Source organism: Pinus tabuliformis, chromosome Q, assembly GCF_031772625.1.
Source record: "Pinus tabuliformis cultivar Carrire ecotype Pingquan chromosome Q, CPIR1, whole genome shotgun sequence".
NCBI lineage: Eukaryota > Viridiplantae > Streptophyta > Pinopsida > Pinales > Pinaceae > Pinus > Pinus tabuliformis.
This window is the reverse complement of record NC_142296.1, coordinates 208,745,295-208,757,104: the sequence shown is the minus strand read 5'-3', so window position 1 is coordinate 208,757,104 and position 11,810 is coordinate 208,745,295.

Below are 11,810 nucleotides of genomic sequence, written 5' to 3'. Positions count from 1 at the left end.
ATCAAATAGCGACAAACTTGTCCATCTAGACAAGATCGAGTTTTACCTTCGCTAGACTCGTTAAAACATCAAATAGCGATGGATTCACCTAAAGGGTGGAATTATACAACAAGCATATGTTATCCTCCTCAAGCTTGATAAAAAATAAAGAGGTACTGGTCAGCAATGACTGGGGAAAATTGGAAAAAGGGGAAAACACTTTATGGTAGCAAGTCGCTCTTGAACATGACACTTTCACCTCATCACCGTGACTATGTGGGTTGGGTCATTCAACTTGATGGTTATCACACCGTTGGTCTATCATACCATCCATTACTTTGTTTTGGGTCAATGTTACCAATTCATCTTAGTTCAAACTTCATCCTTTGCAATACCGTAAACCTTTATTTTCATGACCGCCATTCTTGAACCTTCTATTGTCAGTCGATTTTTTCATCTCCAAAATCATTTACCTTGCTACATGTCATTGATGTGGGATACATCAAGGCCCTCCTGTGATGAGTCGCTTCTTGTTGACATCAGGACATTATCCAAGAAGTTGACTTAGAAACACCCCTTCAGTACCTTGAGTCTTGCATACATCAATGGCAGGTTTCTCACTTTTGGTGATAGGTTGACATCACTGGCCTTCGACCGAAAGAATTTGTATGGTGTTTGACATCAAATCATTTATTCACACCATGCGAAATGTACTGTAGTACCTTGAGGGTCATTATCATTATCGGTGATTCCTCTCACGTCTGTTAACGACTTACATCATTGGCTGGTAATCAGACGATGTCTTCCCATGTTTGACCTCAGATCATCTATTCACATGGTTAGACTTGTACTTGAGCGAAAGATTGAACGAGATTGAAGACCCTGGATCTAGTTTCATCCATCCGGGCTACGATATTTTCAGGAGTACTAAATCAAATGTACAGTGGCCTTACACAAATGGTCATCCTAATCATGGGTCTATATATGTAGAAACATGAGTCTATATCTTTAGATGACTATTTGATTTATGTACATGTAATGAAAGTTTATATGCTGAGCATGGGTATGCCTTCCCTCAGCAAGTTCATGAGAAAAAATCAAACTATCATGATATATGTATTGTAATTGATGCAGGTCGCCTTCTGCTTTGAAACCTCCTCTCCACATGATAAATCATTTCACTCAACATACATATTTATGACTTCATGCCTTAGGGGGCAACTGTTACAGATTCATTTGGTCACATCAACCCCAACCTACAGATCAGTACTATTAGGGCCCATCAAACCCTATTTCGGTTGTTACATGCCCTAAAGAAGTCAACCATCAGAATGTCTAGCTTCCCAAGAAGTTCCATGACTAAAATCATCCAAAAACTGCCTCTAAGAAGATTAGCGTAGGCAGGCCTTCATTAGGGTGCACTGCAGTGCAATCCATACACTGATAGGGTGCTATGCAGTGCACTTGAGCCCTCTTTGACCTGTGCTGGGCGAATTTGAGCGAAATTGCATTGGGGTTTGGGAATATTCTTATCCATTGGATGCATCTAGAAGTTTCTCAAGTTTATCTACTCCTTTGAGCTCGAATTCCGATGAGGTAGGGATTTAAGGAACATCAATCCCTTTATCCCTTCCTCCATGGAACTAAATCCTAAGTTTGGGAGGGCATTCATTATTACCATTTATGGCATAACTGCCTTCATTCACCTATAAAAAGACCACTCATCTAAGTGATAGGGGCTGGAAATCATTGAATTATAGGGAGATGTTGTTAGTATGAGACTTGAGTTGGTTTCAAGTATTGTAATGATGTCAAAATGTCTTGCTTGTTATGAGGAGATGATGGGATTGAACTGGAGGAGTAATACTGAATCAAGCAGATTGGGTTGTAACTCTTCCTTTTACTAATAAAATGTTCAAAGATTTTTCCATATTTCTGTTTTGTTCATTGATGCTTTCATATGTGTATTATGAACTTGATTCCATTCTATGTTTAATCAATAGATCATTATCATATGCTTTGATCGGTTCTTGTCTTCTATCTATGTGTAGGTAATTTTCAAGCGGATTAAGTACGGAAAGGAGCGACATAATTGGTCAAGGGAGATAGGGAGTAAGCGAAAGCTACAGGTAGGCTTCTTTACTGTCTTAATTAATCTATTGGTTATAGAAAAGGTAGAGAATGCTTTGCACTGTTGTTCTAGTCTTAGCTACTAGTCTAGGGGTTTAAGTGTTTATCCGTAGACACTAAAACTTCCCAAAACAGGGTGTGACTTGGTTTGTGACTTACAAAATGATGTTCTTACTCTCACTGCTTATGGAAGCACTTTTGGTTGTAGTTGCATTCTCCGACTTGCTGTAAGTGTTCTGAGTTTCTACTGCATTAACTCTGGTCCAGTGGCTGGCCCATGGCTTCTCAGATTGTATCGGTTGGTATGCTTCTAGGCTAGAGCATCACTCAGAGGCTATTTATCAGCCATACTCTTTTGGGCTGTAAGTATGAAATTGAACATGTTTACTGCGTGCCCCACAATTGGAGTCTTTTTGGTTGCAACAACTTCTTGCTTTTCTTTTGCAGGCTCGGTCTGCTCATCAGCCATTACCACATCAACAAGATGCATAGTAAGAACACTCATGGCGTGATTTCGTTGCGAGCATGTTTTCTCAAAATGATATTATTAATGATATGAAAAATATTGGTCTATGCCCATGCTTTTACTATTCAATACAACATTGGAGCTCTACATAGACTTAGTCGGTTGGTTGTTGCTACTGCCAGAATTTGGAGTCCTTCTGAACAGGTTGAACTTAGGAGTCTTGTTGCTGATAGTGGTATCGCTTGACCTTTGTTTCAGTTCTGCCAAGTCATTTGATAGAGTCTTGACAATACGAGTCAAGCTCTCAAGATCAATAGTTTCTTTCTCTTTGGCCTTGGTCATAGAGGCCTGTCACCTCTTACCAGTGCCTTTAGATTCTATAGTTGGTTCATTGTCTACAATGACTCCAATCGTGTGAAATTCTTTTTCAACCGCGATTGTCTCTTCATAATTTTTCTATCAAAGTTTGTTTCACAGTTTTGTTTACAAACGACACAATGTTGGTTGGCAAGTAAGAAGTGTAATAATCAATGGTGATGGAGTCATGAGGTTTAGTGTTTGTTGAGAACTTATTTAGAATGTGGTTAAACCTCTGATTGAAATATTTCACTTTTTCCTTTTGCTCCATCTTTATACTTCTCAGCTCTTTCAACAACATGGCGGGGGTCTTGTCATCAACAAATTTCTCAAGGAAATTTTTCTTAAACTACCTCTAGTTTTGGATGGAATTTGGAGGAAGACTATGATACCACACGACTACTCTACCATCTACAGTACACAGAAATAGTCTACATGCAACATCGTCATAGCATACCTCAAGTGTTTGCAGATGTAGGTAGAAGTTGTCTAGAAGATCCTCCACCTTTCCTGCTTTGTCATGGTCATACTTCGTTAGGAGATTTTCCGGATGCCTTAGCATCTTGTGTAACATACCCAGTAGTGCAAGTGGGCCCTGAGACATCCAATCCAGATCTTGGTCTGCCATGTCTTATTCACTGTCTTCCCCTTCTTCTTCATAATATAATTGGTCTTCTTCTTCTTCTTCGCCCAACCCACGTAAAGTATCGTCTGAGAGCACTATGTTATCACCGTCACCACCATTGAAGGTTGGAGGTTTTTCTAGTTTTTCTATGTTTTCTTCAGAGTCTGCTAACTCTTCAAGGGTGGCGAGAACCAACTCTTCAACTGTTGAAACCACTATCCTAGTAGGGGTGGTTTGGTTCTTCTTCAGAAAATATGGAAGAGTTTCTATTCTAGGTATCAATCTAATAAATCTCGCAAATTTTTAGGTGATGGGGCGGATGGCCTGTAGCTATTCTTATGTGAGTTTGTAAGGTTGTGCAGTCTCGGGTTGAGAAGAATTACCAATTTCAGGAATGCGCGTAGGGGAGTTGCTAGGAATGTTACTGCCTTGACCAAAGGAAGTAAGATTGGGGTTGGTGGGGTTATCAACCATAAAAGTATGGCTGCCCTCCTTCTAGTGCCATAAATGTTGATGGTGCTGGACCCACCAACATTCAGGGGATATCCCCGATATGAAGTCCTAATTAGACCTCACACCATTTTGTGTAGGAGTTCGATTCGGTATAAGGCCAGGTTGTCGAATCCTTAAAGATTTTCCTTGGCTCTAACTGTGAGCAAGAAAGAGAGATGCAATGGTTCCTTCGAAAAGAAAGAAGGTTTGTGTGGTGAGTGTTCAATTGTAAATGTGTTAAGGTTCTTCTGCTATAGTGGGGAGAAAAGTGAGCCTCTAAGAGAGAGGTAATAGTACCACCCAAGAATAGACACACATGAACTAGAAGGATCTGGCTAACCCAGCGGAATAGTCCACAGAGGATGTGACGATCGTTACAACTAACAAATGAAGAAAGGTCTGTCTAATATCCTGTGGAATAGTCCACAAGGATGGGATAATAATAAAAACCATTACAACACATTACCAATATTATAATTAGTAAAACAAATAAAACAATTCAACTATCTTAACACATGTGAAGGAAAACCTAAAATACAAACATCCACATAATAGTCTTGCAAACATTCATATTCCATGCATGAATAATGTGTTGGCCTTGAAGGCTTTTGTTATTAAGTAAAAGTTCCAAGACACATGTATACAATGTACATCGCTAGCTCCAGTAGTGGAGCATTGGAGCCACTCCTTGCTCCCAAATGAACTAGCTTATCTCTCTAATGGTTTGCAGGAGGAGCCAAGGTGAAAAAGTCCTTTACTCATACAATGAGGGATTATATATAACCACGAGGTGAAGCTTCCACTTCCTTGTGACTCTTTGACTACCCTCATGATTGTTTGACTTCCTATGACTTTTCAACTTTACATGACTCTTCGTATTTCACACATGTCCTTTGGACTTTCAATTTACAATACATTTATGAAACATATGTTACATCATTGGCCACAAGGTGTGGCATGTGACTACTCATGACATGACATGACATGACACTGCTAACATGGACTGCATGATGATGTGGCAATGTCAATCCACTGATGCTGTTGAGTGTTGAGTGTCTGCTTCTTCCTTTCACCTCCATATGACTTGGTGATAAGGAATATTCAATGATCTTAAGTCTGGAGTTGTGATCGAAAATTGATGTCCCTTTTGCTTTTCTTAATTGATCAGCTACAAGTGCGTCTTTTAGCAAGCTTCCCTCCTTCATCTCCTTCTTCATCATCGTTCCATTGTGTGATAGAGTACCCGAATCTACAATTCACTCATGACAAGATGGCATTGGTCTGAAAACCCCTTAGTCTAAGATAATGCATTTTGATGCATTAACTGATCCAGAATTAGGTGACAGGTTGGGAGAGATGTGTTAGTGACTGCGAAGTGCGTAGTTCCAACAGCCAGGGGTGAGGCTTGAGCTCTGAGACTGTGCAGTTCGTAGTTTAGGCAGGACCGAGGGACAATACTGCGCAATTTTTGAGAGCCAGTGGGACAGGCTGAGGGGATGAGCATTGAGAGGACACACTGCACAGTTTTGGGAGGTAAGGGAGGAAAGGATACCGTGCAATTTCACAGTTCAGAGGCTTAGGGGATGAGCTTGAGGCTTGTGATTTCATATTGGAGGCCGAGTTGGGAGGAATGATTGCACAATTCTAGAGGTCAAGGCCAAAGCTTGAGTACATAAATTGCACAATGCAGCAGTCCTGGGAGGTAGGAAGTGCACATTGCACAGTGTCAAGGGGCAAGGCCTCAGCTAGAGGACTGGAACTGCGCAGTGCCCAGTTTAGGGAGGCCAAGTGAAGCCAAGTTGCTTAGTCAGGAAGCCTTCGCAGGAATGGCTAAGTGTAAGACATGTTAGACTGATGTGAACATTGATAAGACTTTGACTATGATCTCACACTTAGAATACTTGACGACACAACAACATAGATCACCTGGGACACAAGAACAATACATTTCCCTCAGTGTGACCACTTTATGATCATTTACGACAAGTGAAACACCTAATATAGACTTTAATATGACCGTGACAACACTTGTGTGACATTGCTCAGCACTTTGTGAATGAGTGCGAAAAATGTTTACATAGTTAGAACAAATCATATACACAAAGATAAACCCTTGAAACCATCAAAATAGGCTTCTTCACATTGTGCGACAACCAATCATGCCAAAAGACGACAATTTACCCAACTTGCAAAATGGAGCAAAATAATTCAAGAAATCTCATGAAATAAGCTTCGGTGTTTGCGAAAAAAATGTACAAGACCAAGGAAAGCTCCAAAATTGAGTGCAAGCCAAAATTTTGGAGGGTGTTGTAGCAATTACAACACCACCTTGATGACCTATTACAACTACATCCTAGTATCATGGATATTCCTAAGCCTCCTTTGCATCCCATGTAGAATGGGTGAGACAAAAATCCTATACAACCTCCTTTTGGTGTTCTTCATTAGCGCAAAAATCCTAGAAATTCTCCCAATACACCTGCTTCTAGTCATATCATCCCTTTTTTTTCTTCCTTTGCTTGTTCCCCCCCCACCATATTTGATAAGAAACCTTTTCCAACCTATCAAGAAGACAAAGGAAAGAAGCCTATTGAGAATCAACGCTTTAACTCATCTGAGTCAACCTATGCGCAATCCAAGGCTCCTTCAGTCAAAACAAGGGTTGAAGGAAAGAATGAATTTCTGTTTAAAAATATGCATCCTGAGATATTATGACTTTATATTTTTTTCATTGATTACTTTATAGACATTTGAGGAATAATTTTTGGCTACAATGACACAACATTTATTTTTTATGACTCATATATATATATATATATATATATATATATATATATATATATATAAGAGAGTCTAGTGGGACTCCATCTACTTTTAGTTAATCCTTAAATAATACATTTGTGACCTCCTTCCTTGAATATTTTTACTCTCTCTCAAAACATAAAATTAAATCATAATTAGAAGATATTTGAACTACCTAAGTTTTTTCCATAGATAAAAGGAGATAAGTCATGAGTGGAAGAGGAGGAAAATGTATGTGAATGTGTGCCTATGTTTTGAAAGTGGGTTTTTCATTATTATTCATTTCCTTTTTGCGTTCCTATAGAACTAAACCTTCTTGTTAATAGCAGAGTAATTTCGAAAGGTAGAAAAGGAAAATTGAGGGGCATTTTTCTATTATATTTTTCAAGGTTACTTATTTTCTTTGAAATATATTTAAATTTTTTAGAAGTCTTGATTTGGTTCATTGCTGATTAGTGTGATTTTTGAAGAGTTTGATGATGTTTTGCATCTCTTGAAGTGATCCAAAATAATTTTTTTCTACCTCTCTTTTGTATCTTGGTCGTCTCTGTATGATTTTATTTACATTTTTGGGTTGCAAAGTTTTTCTTTGGAATAGATCTTCATATGGAGTCGTAAGGATAATGTATATTGTAATTTAGATCGGTCTTTAATACAATCCTTTTGTTGGTTTCTTTCTTGTATTCTTGGTCTACTAAATCTTTTCGATTTTATATTGCTATTCAATTTTATTATATTTCGTTTTTTTGTGTGGTTCATATATCCTAGAGATGGGTGACTGCTACATCCACGAAATATTTGTACCAGGAAGATCCACTGGAAGGGATCACTTCCTGTTGGCTCAACCACAAAGCCTAACCCTGAGAGTTTCAAGAGAATTGAACTCGTGACCTCTCAATAGAAAATGTGCTTTAATGACAAGACTCGATCAATTGAGCTAACCCTCAGGGCTTATTTTATTTCATCATATTTTTAAGGGATTTCTCATTTGCAAATTCATGTAACATTATTTCATTCTTTTTTTTCTATACTAGTAAATTTTATTTAAAATCTATACAAATTTTACAAATATAAAAAGAGATTTCCGATTTTGAGGATTAATTCTTGAGATATGGTTGTAGACATACAATGGCTATGAATCCATGGTAACATTCACGACTATCTCGCTTAGCCTAAGCGATTCAAAATGTTGTTGTGAGAAGCATAAAACTTCTCCATCAACAATTAAGACAATTTTCACCATTCTCTTTCTATTGCTAGATTATTAGTTATAGATTCCTTAAATTTTGGTGTCCAATACTAATCCAAAATGGATTTTGGATAGACTCCTAAGTCTAAGTGTTCCTCACAGAGGAAAATTAAAGTCCAAGGAAGTTCTTGGACATAGCCCCATTGCAGAGATATTTTCATTCTAAATCTACTGCAACTTGAATGGGAAAAAATGGACTTAGGATGCAGAAGTTATCACCAAAAGAAGATGCCCTATGTTCTTTAGAAAAAGAGGAAAAATCCTCTAAAATGGGCAAAAAACCCTTATAAAGGGAAATCTCATCGGAAAAAGGCAAAGGGCCCGACTTAAGTAGAGGCGGAAGAAACTCTGATTTGCTGATCAGATGTATCAGATCGGAGGCAGACACATGTGCGATATCGGGACCCTGGACTTGGCGATCGCTGCTCGCCGATGATGGGATCGGCGAATTGGCATCGACGATGCATAGAAATCCGGGCCGAGCGACAATGCGATCGCCAATATCGGCGATCGACGATCGATGACCCCCGATGCCAATAAAAGGGTCGGACTCGACAAAATTATGAATGATATTTGATAATATTTCAAGTCCGGTAAAAGGGATTATTCAATGTAAATCACATTTTCGTTAAATGAACGAAAAACCAAAGAAATGTGAATAAAGCGATGAAACCAAACCCAAAAGGGTTTATACATGCCGGTGTATATGTTTTTAGATCCGAAATAGGTGGGATTTCAGGCGGGCCATAGGTGGTAAGTGGTTTTGGACAGGCTCCGCCCGAGCCCATACACTGGCTGCCATGTGTCCAGGCCCTGGAGAGAGAAAACCACCCTTTTCGGGAGGTTAACCCCCATACAAATGAGTCACCTGAAATGAACCTTAGCCGTTGGATCTAGATCTCTCAGATCAACAGTGGAGATGCAATAAGCGATATAAAGGCAGACCCGATAGGAGTATAGAGCGGAATTTATAATATTTCAAATCCGATAAATGACAGTTTGGTGGATTTTCACAGTTTTACGTGTATTTCCCTGTGTAAACAGAGAACGACAATTTTTGGGATTTCAATGGCACCGATGGTCCATTCCGTTACGGAACTGGTGGCCACCTCCCCTGAAGATGTTATGCCATGATTGCTAATGCTTAGAAGGGGGATTCGAGCAGACAGAGACCGGGAGCCAGAGAGCCCGAGAAGGGGAAACAAACAGACAATGCCGATTGGCTTTAAACCCATAAACAAAAAAAGACAAAGAGGCGGTGCTGAGACAGGAAGCAGAAAGTGAAGTCGAAAGGCAGAATAGAAGGCAGAAGCAGAGAGAGCCAAAAAGATTTTGCACAGAGCAGCTGAGGGAGCCTTTGGGGTCACTTGGAGTTAGAGTGAAAAGCCAGAGAGACAAAGGTTGCAGAAAGCCACTGCACAGAGCCAAAGAAGCCAGAGCCCAAGAGCCAAAGCGAGAGCTAGAGCCAAAAAGTCGAGAGCTCTAGAGCTAGGGAGAAGATGGTGTTCTGAGCCCATTGTTCCTGTGTAAAACAGTGGAGTTGAGCCAAGAGCTTGTAAAAGAACTCAGACCATAATCCCAGAGAGCCTGGTCGAGTTGACTAGAGCTCAAGGAGATGTAGCCCTAGAGTTTTGGGTGAACTCCATATTAAATTGCTGTTCTTTGCGTTTTGTTTTATCGTTGTAGTGTTTATTGTTATATATATATATATATTGTATCAACATAAACAACAAAATATTAAAAGCACATAAACAGTTTTAAAATAAACATAAGCATACAACTATATTTTCAAGCATATTATCAATTTTGCATTGGTTAATCAATAAGACTTGGGAATATTTAAAGCTTTGGAAGTGGGAGAGGTTCTTGTAAGTTAGACAAGAAGCCTAAGTGCCCCATTTTCAGATCAAGTGGTATCGGAGCCTAAGTTTGATTAAACCCACCTTCAAAGGAGGTTATATCAAAATACTTGATTGACAGAGCAATATTGCTTGCTTAAAAGGTGTTTAAACAGTCAGAGGTTGATTGTATGCTTGTTTGCAGACTGACTATTGTTTGAGTTTGTAGAGGTGAAGGGAAAGCTGTTGATAGCTCAGTCCAGGATGGAGAAGAAGGAAGAAGGGCTGAAGACATTCTTCTATCGCAAAGGACCTCAAAGAAATCCTTGAATCACAAGAGATTTGTTGCAAAAGGTTGCTTAATAAAGCCCTTTATTAATCTTGTTTAAAGTTCTTTTGTTCATTGGTATAATGACAACTTCTACAAATGAATCCTCAAGTTCCTCCTTCATCACAAGACTCTATGATGGAGACTTGAAGCAAGACTTGTTCATCATGATGGACAAGGTGAGAGAAATGTATGAGGATGGAAGGAAGAGCAACATACTTAGAGAGCAGTTGAATTCCATGAAGGAAGAAAAGCAGTTGCTTTCCGACAGACTGTAGGAAATGGAAAGGAAACTTCATATTGCAAATATGAACCTAAAAAGGATGCATGAGTTGGAGTCACAACTCTTTGTTGCCAAAGAAGCCTTGGTCAAGTATCAACTTGAAGAAGAGGTAAACCATTCCAGTTTGTCTTCAAATTCCTCTAAGAATGCTTATATTGGTTCTTTTGAAAAACATACTAGAGGCATAGGTTCCAAGCTAATTTCCAAGATGGGCTATGAAGGAAAAGGCTTGGGTAGACATGCACAAGGTATTGTTGAGCCAATAATGATTGAGGAAAGGTCTAAGTATTTGGGTCTTGGCTATGGACAGTCTTGTGGAGAGAGTTCCAAAGCTGCTATGAAGGCCATTGAAATAGTCCCAAGAAGGAGCTTCATTTCATGTCCTATACCTCAGAAGTGTGGAGATTGTATTAAGGAGGAATGCAATAGCTTGAAACATCATTTGCAGGATGCAAGTGTTCAGAAGCACACACTTGAACCAGAGAGTTGTGGAAACTCTTATAGCCTTGAAGAGATTGATGGTGTTGAGCCACTTCTTCTTTCAATTCACCTCCTCATGAAGGCAATAAAGGTGAAAGAGAAAGGTATAAATCTAGTTCCAATCATCTTCCTTTTGATTTTGCAAAGCAAGATAAATTTCCACATAAGCATGGGAAAAGAATTGCATGTTCCTTTTGTGGTTTGGATAACCATCATGTTTCTAGATGTTGGAAGAGAATGGCCACATACAAGAAAATTTTGAAGGAAAAGAAGCCAAAAGCCAAAGGTCCCTTGGACAAGGCAAATCATGCTGACAAGAGGATGCACATGTGTTGCACTTACTACCATAAGCAAGGGCATCTTGTTGAAAGGTGTTGGACTCTGAATCCAACAATGCTTCCACAAAAGCTGAAGAAAGTGGAAAGAGAAGATGGCAAAAATGGGAAAGAAGTTTCCATGAATGATGTGTCTCAGGATGATTCACATATTGATGTTGATGTGTAGACAAAGGAAAGACCTTGGAACTGGATTGGTAAGAAATGGTTAGAGTTCTTTTCCAATTAAGGTTGCATGTCTATTGATGCATCTATTTGCATTTCTTTGTTGATGAGATGCAAGTTGCAGGTTCTTACCAAGGAGGTGAATGGAAAAATTGAGTAGGAGACTCACTTTATTGCTGCAACATTATATTTCATTTCAGCTTCGAAAGTACAGTGTACTTAAGTGAAAGTTGAAGGACGGAATGCATGCATGAGCATGATGTACATGGACACAGGGATGT